This window comes from Cricetulus griseus, chromosome 3 (genome assembly GCF_003668045.3).
Source record: "Cricetulus griseus strain 17A/GY chromosome 3, alternate assembly CriGri-PICRH-1.0, whole genome shotgun sequence".
Classification (NCBI taxonomy): Eukaryota; Metazoa; Chordata; class Mammalia; order Rodentia; family Cricetidae; genus Cricetulus; species Cricetulus griseus.
Window position 1 is genome coordinate 207612983 of NC_048596.1, and position 11728 is coordinate 207624710.

Below are 11728 nucleotides of genomic sequence, written 5' to 3' on the forward strand. Positions count from 1 at the left end.
CTGTGTCAGGATTTTTTTCTAGACAGGGTTTCTCTGTATTGCTTTGGAGACTGTCCTGGAACTCTCTCTGTAGAACAGGCTGGCCTTAAACTCAGATCCACCTGCCTCTGCCTCCCCAGTGCTGGGATTAAAGGCGTGCGCCACCAATGCGTGGCAGGAATAATATTTCTTAAAATGAGTTATTCAAATCTACAATACAAAAGGTGCTTTGGGACTTTCTTATCAGCAGGGTCAGTAAATTTGAGATAAACCCACTCACATCTATGGGGTCTCCCTACGAGGCATCTCAGCTGCCCCACATTTACTGACTCAGTAGACAAGAGCGCAACTGCTATGTCTGAGTATGTCCTTCCCAAATTCACATGCTGATCCTAACTCCCAAGAGAATGGAATTGAGAGGTTGGGCCTTTGAAGGGTTTTTAAGGTTGATACCCTTATAAAAGAGGCCCTAGGGAGCCTGCTAGTCTCTCTGCCCTTTTGTGTAGGAGAACACATGGAAGGCACCATGCATTGGCAAGGAACCCTGACCAGACACCAAATCTGCTAACGCTTCATTGGCAGACCACCCAGCTTACAGAACTTCGAGCAATAAGTGACTGTTGTTTATAAATTGTGCAGCCTAAGGTTTTTGTCGTAGCAGCCTGAGCAGATGCTCACTTGAGCAGCTGCAGTTGGGTTAGCGTATCTTTATTTTTGAGTGAGCCCTTTTCTCCAAGATTCCCTGGGAATGCAAAGTAGGCATTTAAGAAGGTATAGTCTTAACTTGGGAGTGATAATGAAGTCTCACAACAAACTCACACCAATTAACCAAGATGCCCTGAAGCATCACTGGAACTCTCCATTGTGTGATTCTTAGATGGTCCTAAAGGGTGCTAGCGAAGTTTCTGCAACTCTTGTGTACAAACTGGTGGTTTCTAAGAGGAAAAGATCCCATAAGCCAAGGAAAGGCCTCTGCAAGGCCTGTGCCGGATTGCAGAGTGGTGCTTCTTCTGTGTGAGGTGTACGTCGAGTTCATGCAGTTTGTACCATGACGTAATGCAAACTGACAGGCAGGCGGGTGGAGATGAGGACACCCTGCTTGCACAAGCTGCTGTATGCTTTTACAGTCTTCCTTCCCACATCATACCTTTCCATTTGCAGAGAAGCGTGTTCCAGCCAAGCCCTGCCCAAACACTGTGCACAGAGGGTGTCACCGTTAAACCCCAAGTTTGCTTCTAAGGAAACGGTGTGCTGGGGAAGGGGGCTGTTATATGTTTTTGTTTTTCCCAAGCTTTGACAGTCCTTCCTAGACTTCAGTTGCAAGGGGTGAAATATGAAGGGATCGCTGCAATTATTCTGTCCTGTTTGAAGCCACCAACAGCTGCTGACGCTGATGTAAAACAGACGACAAGCAAGTGCCTTTTAATCTGTGAGGTCAGTTTGTTTGGGCTGTTCCTTAAACTGAACTAATTATGAGCTAAAACAACAAACTGGAAGGTGTAAGGGAAGGGAAGTGTTTTCGTCTCTGCTTGTGTGTTGTGAATGTGTGGGACAGATGTTTGAGACAGCTGTGGTAAGCCAAGACTCATGGTCTGTCTCCTCAGAGTTCTAACACAGCTCCCTGCTCAAAGGGACTGTCAGAGCCAAGCTGACTTTCCTGAGCTGTGGCCAACATTTTCCACTTTTGATAATACATTCACACTTTCCTCAAGGGGGGGAGGGGCCTCACCTTTGCCCTTTCAGCAGAGTATCTATGTTTCAGAGAAGGTGTAAAAGATTTCCTCAGAAACACCAGAAAAAACCCTGCTTTCATTCCCCATTCATCACACACAGTCTTGGTCTCCAGTAACAGAACAGACATGTCCATGGTTTCTCTTTCCTCTATCCACTCTCATTTCAACCCACTGCCCAGTCTTCCCCTCCACTACTCTCTTTTAAATATACTCCACACATACTCATGTATATGTATACATACATATATATCAGACATGCATATATATCAATAATATATATATATTTGGTATATATGTATATATTCACATATGTTTACCTAGAGGTGAGAAGATTACATAACCTCCTTTAAGATTTATATAGGTGTGTGGACACGCTGTGCACTTAAAAATAACTCATTTAAGTCAACAGCCACAGTTTCAGCATTCCTCCATTTGCTGTAGTTCTGTCCTTCCTTCCCTGCTCCTCTGTGAGGAGGGGAGCATGAAGGGTAACTGTGGGAAGGCCAGACAGGCCATGCTCCTTTTCCAAGCATGATAGCTCACTTGCTCCCAGGGATTCTGCAGTGCTGGCTGCTGCCCATTGCTGGTATCTGGATCCCATGGCTGGTACCATGGTGATGTCTGGAATCTCTCTCATGGATGCTACTCAAGAGGTTTCTCTCCGTTTAGGAATAGTGGTAGTGAACACTTAGAATTCCAGCACTCGGAGGGCTGAGGGAGGAAGACTAAGACTAAGAGAGAGAGAGAGAGAGAGAGAGAGAGAGAGAGACAGAGAGAGAGAGAGAGACAGAGAGAGAGAGAGAGAGAGAGAATGGGCTGAAGAGATGGCTCAGGGGTTGAGAGCACAGACTGCCAGCCTTCTAGAGGACCCAGGTTCAATTCCCTGCACTCACGTAGCAGTTCACACCTGTCTATAACTCCAACTCCAGTTCTAAGAGATCTGCCACCTATTTTGTCATCCTTTGCCACCGGGCATGCATGGTACACAGACACGCAGCCCAAACACCCATACACATAAATTTAAAACTAAGAAAACAGAGGAAGTCTTGGGTTATTGCATGCACAGTCCCTGGGCCCTATTCCCAGCACCGCAAAAAATGTCTCTCCTCACAACTATGTGCCCCCATGACTCCAGGCTCTTCTTGGGCCTGGTTCTTCTCATACTGTACATTCTCCTAAGAATCCTAGAGATGCTCCCACCCACACTGAGCCATGCCTAAGGACTTGGGTGGCTGCCCTGAGCTCATTGGTCAGCAGTCTTCCTCAGCTGTACAGGCTGTGGTGCTGAGCTGAATAGCACTTTCTCTGAGAAGCTACCCTCACACACTTCTCATTTCTTCTAGCTCCAAAGTGGGCCAAACTCTCAAGTGCAGCCTTGCTTCCTTCTCTACTAGTAATCTTGGACATTTCCTTCCCCAAGAGGGGGATTTAACCTTCCCCTGTGTGTCAGAAACTCTTCAATAGCATTCTGCCTCCTTCACCGAGGCAGATCCTGCAAAACTTGGTTCCTTACGTAGCAACTAAGAAGTCAGAAGAAACCTACTATATCCTGAGAGTCCAGTCTGGTGGATTACTGTTTATGTACAGGCATGATTTTGAAAACATAGTTCCAAACTCCAAGCTGAGCAGAGCTCTTTTTTCTGCGTGGCATTCTGTCTTCTGTTTCTGGCAAGGTGTTGTCTTCACTTCAGCTTCTTGGCTTAAATAGAGAAAAGGCCTCAGTGATAGAAAAACACCCACCCAACCAACCAAAGCTACTAAGGAGTAAAAATACATCACATGGCATTTCAAAATACCATCTCCTCATCTCCTGCCTTCAGCCGAGCTGAAGGATTTCCCACTTGGGTGTAAAGCTTTCTTTCCCACTTGCACAGCATATCTCTGTTGCTTGCTCTCTTCCCTCCAGTAGATCCAAGTATTTGTCTTCTGCCTTATGCCTGCTATGCTGCTTGCTGTCTGGCTCTGCAGATTAGTTGGTATTAATGGTTTCTCCTTTTGAGACTCGGTAAAGTGGAAGTTAGCTTTTTCTAACAGTGGCACTGAGCTCAGCACTAGTTTTTCCTCAGCATCCTTGCTCCAGTGAGAACCAGGTGAAATGCAAACTATTTGCATGCAGGAGCTACAGACTGTGTCAGCTGAGGTCAGCTCCTGCTAAAGGGATGTGCTCTGATGGCTAGGGGCTAGGGGCGTAGAGGAGGGGTTGCAGTGCTCCCATGACTTTCTCCAGGAGAATTTTTATAAAATGGGATTAAACCACAAAGAGTGGTTCCAGGGGCTTCCAGAACCCTAAGCTTCCATATTATCTCACTATCAACTCTCTCTGCCTCACATCTTGAAAGTGGGGAACAATCCCTTGATTGTTCATGTGATCTTGAATATATAGCACAATCCCTTTCTCCTTGATTTCCCAAAAGTGACGCTTGCCATGAGAAAAAAAAAAAAAAAAAAAAAAAAAAAAAAAAAAAAACTCGTGGTATGTGAGCAGGACCAAAAAAAGCCTCACTCTGTTCCCCTCCCCCTTGGTTCTGGCCATTCTCCCGACCAAGAACCTGCCTGGCCCAGCTGCCAAGTTGGACTCTATCTAATTGTCCATCTTCCCATCTAAGCTTTCCCTCATTCCCAGCAGCGCACTCTACCCTCCTTGCAATAGTTACTTTACTTGCTGTGGCAAAGTATCCAGCAGAAACAACTTAAGGGAGGGGATTTATCTTGGTTCACAGTTTCAGGGGATTGCAGTCCACTGTGCCAAGGAAGGCTTGGAGGCACGATTAGCTTAGCTGATGTTGGTGGGAGCTTGAGGCAGCTGGCCAGATCACAATAGCATCAGACAGAAAGCAGAGAGCTTGGACTTGAACCAGAGTTGAATAAAACTTTTAAAGCCCCCCCCCCAAATGACCCATTTCTGCTAGTTAGCTCACATTTTCTAATGGCTCCAAAACACAGCTGCCAGCAGAGACCAAGTGTTCAACTCATGTGCCTGTGGGGAGCATTTTGTAATCACAGCATCGTGGTGCCATCCCCCAGATTAAAATATTTTTGTACAGTTAGCTCTTGCTGTTTAACCCATCACTAAAGGCCATCCCCTTAATTTGTGATCCTGCTGGCCAACAACTGGGACTGGATTCTACCTGCTTCAGTCTGTTGTCATCTGTAGGTTGGTTCCCCCTCTCCCCTTTTTTTGCTAGGCTTTCATGTTGTCTCAACAAGGGTATTTGTGCCAAGGTACACCTGATCCACCCACCCAGTCTCTCATCCTGTAGTCAGCCAGCCTGGGCATGTGAAGATTGAGCTAGGTTCCCATGGATCAAGCAGCAGCATGCACCAGTTCTCAAAGGATGCCACACACACACACACTTTCTTCTCCTGCATTAGGTCAGCCAAACAAATCCTAAGACCTTGATGACTGGGAAAAATCACTTTTACAAGTTTGTGTGTATAAGAGTGGGTCTCATAAAACAAAAAAATCACCTTGGCTCCTAAGAGTATGATCATAGTTTTACTTTTTATCTTTCTATTTTTTATTTTAATTTAAAATGTTTTTAAGAAATGCATGCAAGAGTACTGTTAGATTGGGATTGTGGAGGCAATGTGGAAATAAAAGAAAGAGACCAGCCTCTCCAGAAGCAAAATTGTTTCTTTAATCAGAACAACTGAAGGATACCAGTCTCCCTGGGAAAGTAGAGACTGTGTGCACATGGCTCAGAGAGCTTGGGGGTTTATAGGGCAGCAAAGGGAACTTTGGGGTGGGAAGACTCCATCTGCGGTCTCAACATGGCAAAGACCAATGGAGGTTGGTGTGTGAGTCTGCTTATCAGAAGTTACCTGGGTTCTGACAACTCACAGGTGCTGTCAGTCAAGTCAACTTCCTATCATCTGGAGTTCTTAGACTACCTGGGGCTTTTAGATAATTAACTCTTTAAATACATATCATTTCTATCCATTCATCACCATTCTAATTCCTGCTATGTCCCCCATACCTCCCTCTTGAATTCATGACCACTTCTAGAATTATTGTTGATATATATATATATATATATATATATATATATATATCATATTTGTATAACATATATTATGAGTCTTGTGTGGAGAGAGAGAGAGAGAGAGAGAGAGAGAGAGAGAGAGTACTTAGCGTCGCTCCTGTGTACATGTGTTTAGAATTGACCACTTGAGACTGGATAATCTATAAGCTGTCTCATTTCTGGAGAAAACTAATTTTCCCTCCTCGAACAAGCATTGAATAATGTATGTAGCTCTATGTCTAGCTCTGGGGCCTCATGGATTTCTTCCTCAACTATATTGAAGTGTCTGCTGGTGTTGTCATTATTCATATCTTGTGTAGGTGACTCACTGTTGTGAGTTCTTGGGGACATCACTTTTTATTTTTAACATGTGTTATTATTATGGCCTTAAGATAAGTAAACGATATAAAGACTTCTTTCCTTCCTTTTCATGTACTTCCCCATATAATTATATGAGCACACACACTTTAACACCTTAATATGTGATGAGACAGGTTTCCTTCTACTTTGACATTTGCTGGGGAAAAAAATGGGCCAGCCAAAAAACTCTGAAATGAATTCTATCTTGCACCAGAGGCAGATGACTTGTTGCAAAATACATCATCAGGCAAGATTCCTTTTAATTCAATCTTTAATAGTGGTAGATTCAGTGAAGAACTAAGAAAACTGAACCTTCTGTGAAAGTCATAATTTTTTTAAGTATAGCATTTCTTTCCTAAGGAAAAGGAAAGAAGCAGATGAGGAAAAAATAATCAGTTCTGGGAAAGCAAATTCCAACAAGTGCAAGGCTTTGGCAGGGAAGAAGAAAAGAAAGAAAAGAAAAAAGCATCTGACGAGAAGATAGAAGCCCTCAGAGTTGGATACTCTTTAAACAGACAATCCTGGCAGGTGAAGAGCCTGGCGGGGAAAGTGCAGGGCAGGCAGCAGGATGCCAAGTTGGCAAGGTAGGGCTCTGCAGAGTCCTCAAAGGCAAGTTAAAAAACTACAAAAAGTATCTAGCCAGATCACCAAGGATGAACAAAAAGAGGGGCCCCATAGGTGTAGAGACCACATCAAAGGGACAGGATGGCCTTGTGTGGGGGAGACATAAAGGAAACCAGGAAGCTCTTAATCAAACATTAATAAAAACCAAATGATGACTGACAATCTGGGGGCGTAACCACTCCTGCATTTCAGATAATCCCACTGCTGCTGCCTGGCTCTGCAATCAGTATCAACAAAGGCATTTCCAGTTGCAAATAGAAATCCTGATTCAAAATGGGATTTTTATCCAATTTGCTGTGGAGCTGGGGATCAAACACCAAGCCTGGCACATGTTGAGCACACATGATATCCCCAAGCCACACCCCTCCTGGCCCCACAAAATGACCTTTAAAAATAGTGGAGATTTACTGGCTCAGGTATATGAGAAGGTCAAAGCCAAATTGACCTTTGGGAAGTTTGATTGGGATTTGAATTCTGTTCTGAAGTGTCCTTGGCTCTGTTTGTGGTTATGGAGCACACCTTATTTTATGCTGCTTCATTATGTAGAAAGAGATTTGGGTCCAGGCTTCATACAGACTTAGAGGTTGTGGCATCCCAGCCCGGGATTGTGCAAGTCTACCAAAGATGTCTTTCAAACAGTTCAGATGATCATTAGCATTTTTATCCAAGTGTCCTTTCTTAGTTAAGGTATTGTTGTGTTGACAATATTCCTGCATAATACATGAACAAAAGTCTCCTCGTCTCAGGTAGAGAACTAACAACAGGTCAGAGTAATGATGCCACCAAAGTCAAACCTGGTTAACTAAATTGTTTGTTGGGATCTCTTAACAGGAGTATGCACAGTTCACAAGGCAGTACATAACCAAAAAGCCAGCCCCACATGGATGATGACTTATGAAGGCTGAGGCCCTAGTGTAGTTGGCACTTTCTTTGGGTCGATAACCAGCTCCCTAATAAAGACATGGAGACTTCTTACCAATTTTGAATGCTCAGCCTTAGCTTAGACTTGTTCCACTAACTCTTTTAACTTAATTGAACCTGTTTCTATTCATCTACATTTTATCTCCTGGCTTCTTACCTTTCTTTCATTCTGTATGTCCTGCTTCCTTTGTGTTTGGCTGGCCCCTGTCATCTCCCTTCCTTTTTCTTTTCTGAGCCTAAATTCATCCTCCCACTTACTCACCCTGCCCAAAAGTTCTGCCTATACCTCCTATCTTGCTATTGTCCATTCAGGTTTTTATTAGACCAATCAGGTTCCTTAGGCAGGCAAGGTAAAACAGCAATACATTTTTACATCATTAAACAAACCCAACATATCTTTATATAGTTAAACATATTTTCTGAAACATACGCAAATGCAACACATCCTTGTATAGTTAAACAAATATTCTGTAACACCCTAGAATTCTTCCATATGACTCACAAGCAGCTCCAGGGGTCAGAAAATCTTCTCCTGTTACCACCAAAGCCCAACTTGAGTAACCAATTTGTTTGTTGGGATCTCTTAACAGGAGTATGCACAGTTCACAAGGCAGTACCATCACCTTGTTAGCAGTCATTACTGTTTGTATGACCCTGGAGAGGAAAGAGCTTTGCAAAAACAGGTTTCAGGTACTCCCTGAGACTCCTGAGTTGTTTACTTCCTGGGTATTAATGAGCCTCCCCTTAGAACTTTTGGAATCTAAGGAGCTTCTCTTCAGGATAGGCTGTTTCCATGCAGAGGAAATTGCTATACAATAGGTATGCACAGTGTTTTTATAGATAGAGAGACTTCATTGCACACTTAACAAGCTAATATAATGTAAACATAACTTTTATATACACTGAGAAACAACACAAATATGCAGCTCACTTTTTTGTGACAAGCAAACCTATGATGTAATGGTTTGATTCTAAAATGTTCCCCCACAGATTTGTCTTTAAAATACTGTTTTATTTATTTATCTGTGTGTGTGTGTGTGTGTGTGTGCGCGCGCGCGCGCATGCGTGTGCACATGCCCTGGTACATGCTGGTACATGTGTTTGTGAGGCCAGAAGTCCATGTCATATGTCTTTATGATTCTCCACCTGGAGCTTACCAGACTGGATGGCCAGCAAGTTCCAGAGATCTACCTGTCTTTACTCCTTCATTGCCAGGGTAATCATCCCTGACCTGATGCTGGGATCTAACCTGAGGCCCAAAGTTTTTGACAAGTACTCTATTGACTGTGCTATTTCCCCAGCTCCAGCCTTGCTGGCTCCTGTTTTGAATGCTGTTTACCATCTGGTGTCACTGAGGACTGTAGAACCTTGAGGAGACAAGGACTAACTAGTAGAAATAAGTCTCTCGAGGTGGTCCTTTGAAAGTTAAGGTACAATCCTCAGCCCAGTCTGCTCTTTGCTTCCTTACCCATTGTGATGGGGAATGTACTGTGTATGTTTGTCTTATTGATTGTTAAAAAAAAAAAAAAGCTCTATTTGGCCAATGAAACAGCAAGTTAGACAGGACTAGGAGTCAAAGAGGATTCTGGGAAATGTAGTAGAGAAGTGGTGATCCAGGCCGGAAGTGACATAGCAAGGAGATTCATATTTAGCAAGGAGAAACAGGAAGTGGCCCCTTTTCCCCTCTACTATTCCTCTAGTGGCGCAATGTGATCCACTGGCAAGGAGGGATGCCAATAAGGCATCCAATAAGATAAGTCTTATAAAACATATAAATTTATGATAATTGGGACTGAGCTAACAGATGAGAATCCTAGTCATTGGCCAAGCAGCATTTGAACCTAATACAAGTTTCTGTGTATTCATTTGGACCCTAACTTGGGTGGGCGTAGAGCACACATGTGGCAGTAGGGGTTGGTGGCTTTTGGCAGAAAGATTAATTGTACCACCACTGTCCTGTGAACATTGGTGCCACTTTCTCCTGACACCACACAGACAGATCTGCCATGCCATGCCTTCCTCTCTTTACTCTCTAGGATGGAATTAAATCCCCAGAGCATGAATCAATCCAAGTGTTTCCTGTCTTAAGTTGTGTCTACCAATTGTTTCTGTCACTGTGATGTGGAAAGTAACTAATACATGTAGCCTCAAATGTGATTAAGTGTTAGCTTCATTCTCAGATGTCATCCTTCTTAGTTTCCACATAACTGCAGCATTTCCAGTTCTCATAGCCTTACCTCAGTCCCAAGATGCTCTTCTTCTTCAACCACAGAGCAAACCAGACTTCCCTGAGCATATCTGGGGCATTATCAGATATAGTGGCTTAGAACTGAGTGTTCCAAACTCTGAAAAACCAAGATCTGGGTACTTGGTCAGGGGTGATTTCAGCTGATTTGCTTGGATCACATTACTGGGGTGGCTAATGTCTTTTGAAATGAACTTGCTGCCGACAGAACCAATCAGGGGCCTAACTTGAGTGGACTGGGCTGTGAAAAAGCATCAAAAATAACACCCCCTTTCCAAGTCTCCTCGATAGTCAAGAAGGCAGAAATGAGCCCAGTGCTTAGCTGACAGTGGCAGGTTTGAGAACCATTCTCCAGGAAGGAAACTTAGCCTGAGCCTCCCACACTCACCCCTTAAAGAAAAGTAGGAGTTGCATGTGACTGAAGTGTAGACAGATGGCAGCTGTGCAGCCTCTGTCTTTGCCTGACTGGACCACATGAGTGTGTGGGAAGTGAAGGCTGTCCCACGCTGGATCTTTGAAAGGCCCAAATGTTCCTGTGCTCACAGCTCACTTCGTCATGAAACTAAAAAACATGCTGAGGCAAAGTCAGTGCTTCCTCATGTAATTAGAATCTGAATAAATCATAATTCTGATGAAATTTAATTGGGGAGCATAAATGTGTGGGATACATTTTATGCTCCTGAACAAAGTGATTTTTGCTCTGGAAAGGATAATTTTGGTATTTTCTCTATAATTATTGCCCTTGGTGGCTGAAATGTCTAGAAAAACATTTTTACGTCTTATAGGAAATGCCTAGAGTAAGCTTCCAAATGTCATCTGAGAATCATTCTACTTACTTCATCAAGTATCATGAAGATTAAGGGGCTGATATATGGAAATGAGATAGAATAGTAACCACCATATCTAATACAGCCTTATCGCATTTCATATATATATGACACAGGATTATCAGGTTCTATGATAATGTTGTCATTACGGCTCATTTTGTATTCCATTTACTTAGCTAGACCCAGGAGGCTGACACTTAGCATCTCATTTTACAAAGGAAGCACAGAAGGAAGTGATGTATCAGTCTTCAATTTTCCTCCGTCCTCCTCCTCCCTCCCTTCCTCCCCCCCCCCTTCCATCTTTCTTGCCTTCCTTCCTCCCATTTAGCGATTGTGCTAGGCAAGAGCTGTGCCTCTGAGATACAGCCCAGGACCAAGTTTGTGGTTTTGCTTTCAGGGTATTAAAGCAGGAAAACGTTGTTACTGTTAAGTGGCTAAAGACGGAGACTTTGAAATACCCTGGGATTCGCTGACAGCTTTTACAGCAAATTCATGAATGAGAAACTAACTCTGCTAGTCATTTACAGTCAAAGCAATCCTTATTTTCTAAACCTTTCTATTTACTATCTTCCAGCCTCTTCCTTTTCCTATTTTTAGTTGAGAGATTGCATAATCTAGCAGATAGGCTCAAATATTCAGCACTTAGCAGGTAGTCATGAATATTTATTAAGTAAAACTGAACGAAGCATAACATTGATTCACAAATAAACAAAAGCTTACAGGAAAAACAGAAAATAATTCATATTATTACCACCAGAAATATGGCATGTGTGAGTCTGGGTAAAATTGGAGGAAGCCTAAAGTAGATGTGAAAACCAGGAAAATTTGTCAGTTGTGTGTCAAGAATGTAACAGAATTGCTGCTTGGTAAAGTGGGAACAGACGGCAGAAGATGATGAACAAGTTCCTGTTGACATGGTTTTGCAAACTGCTTCTGCCATGGAACAGTGAGTCCTGAAGGCTCCCTCAGCTGAGGGTCAATGCCATCCTTTCAGCTGCTTATTAACTCTTCACAACT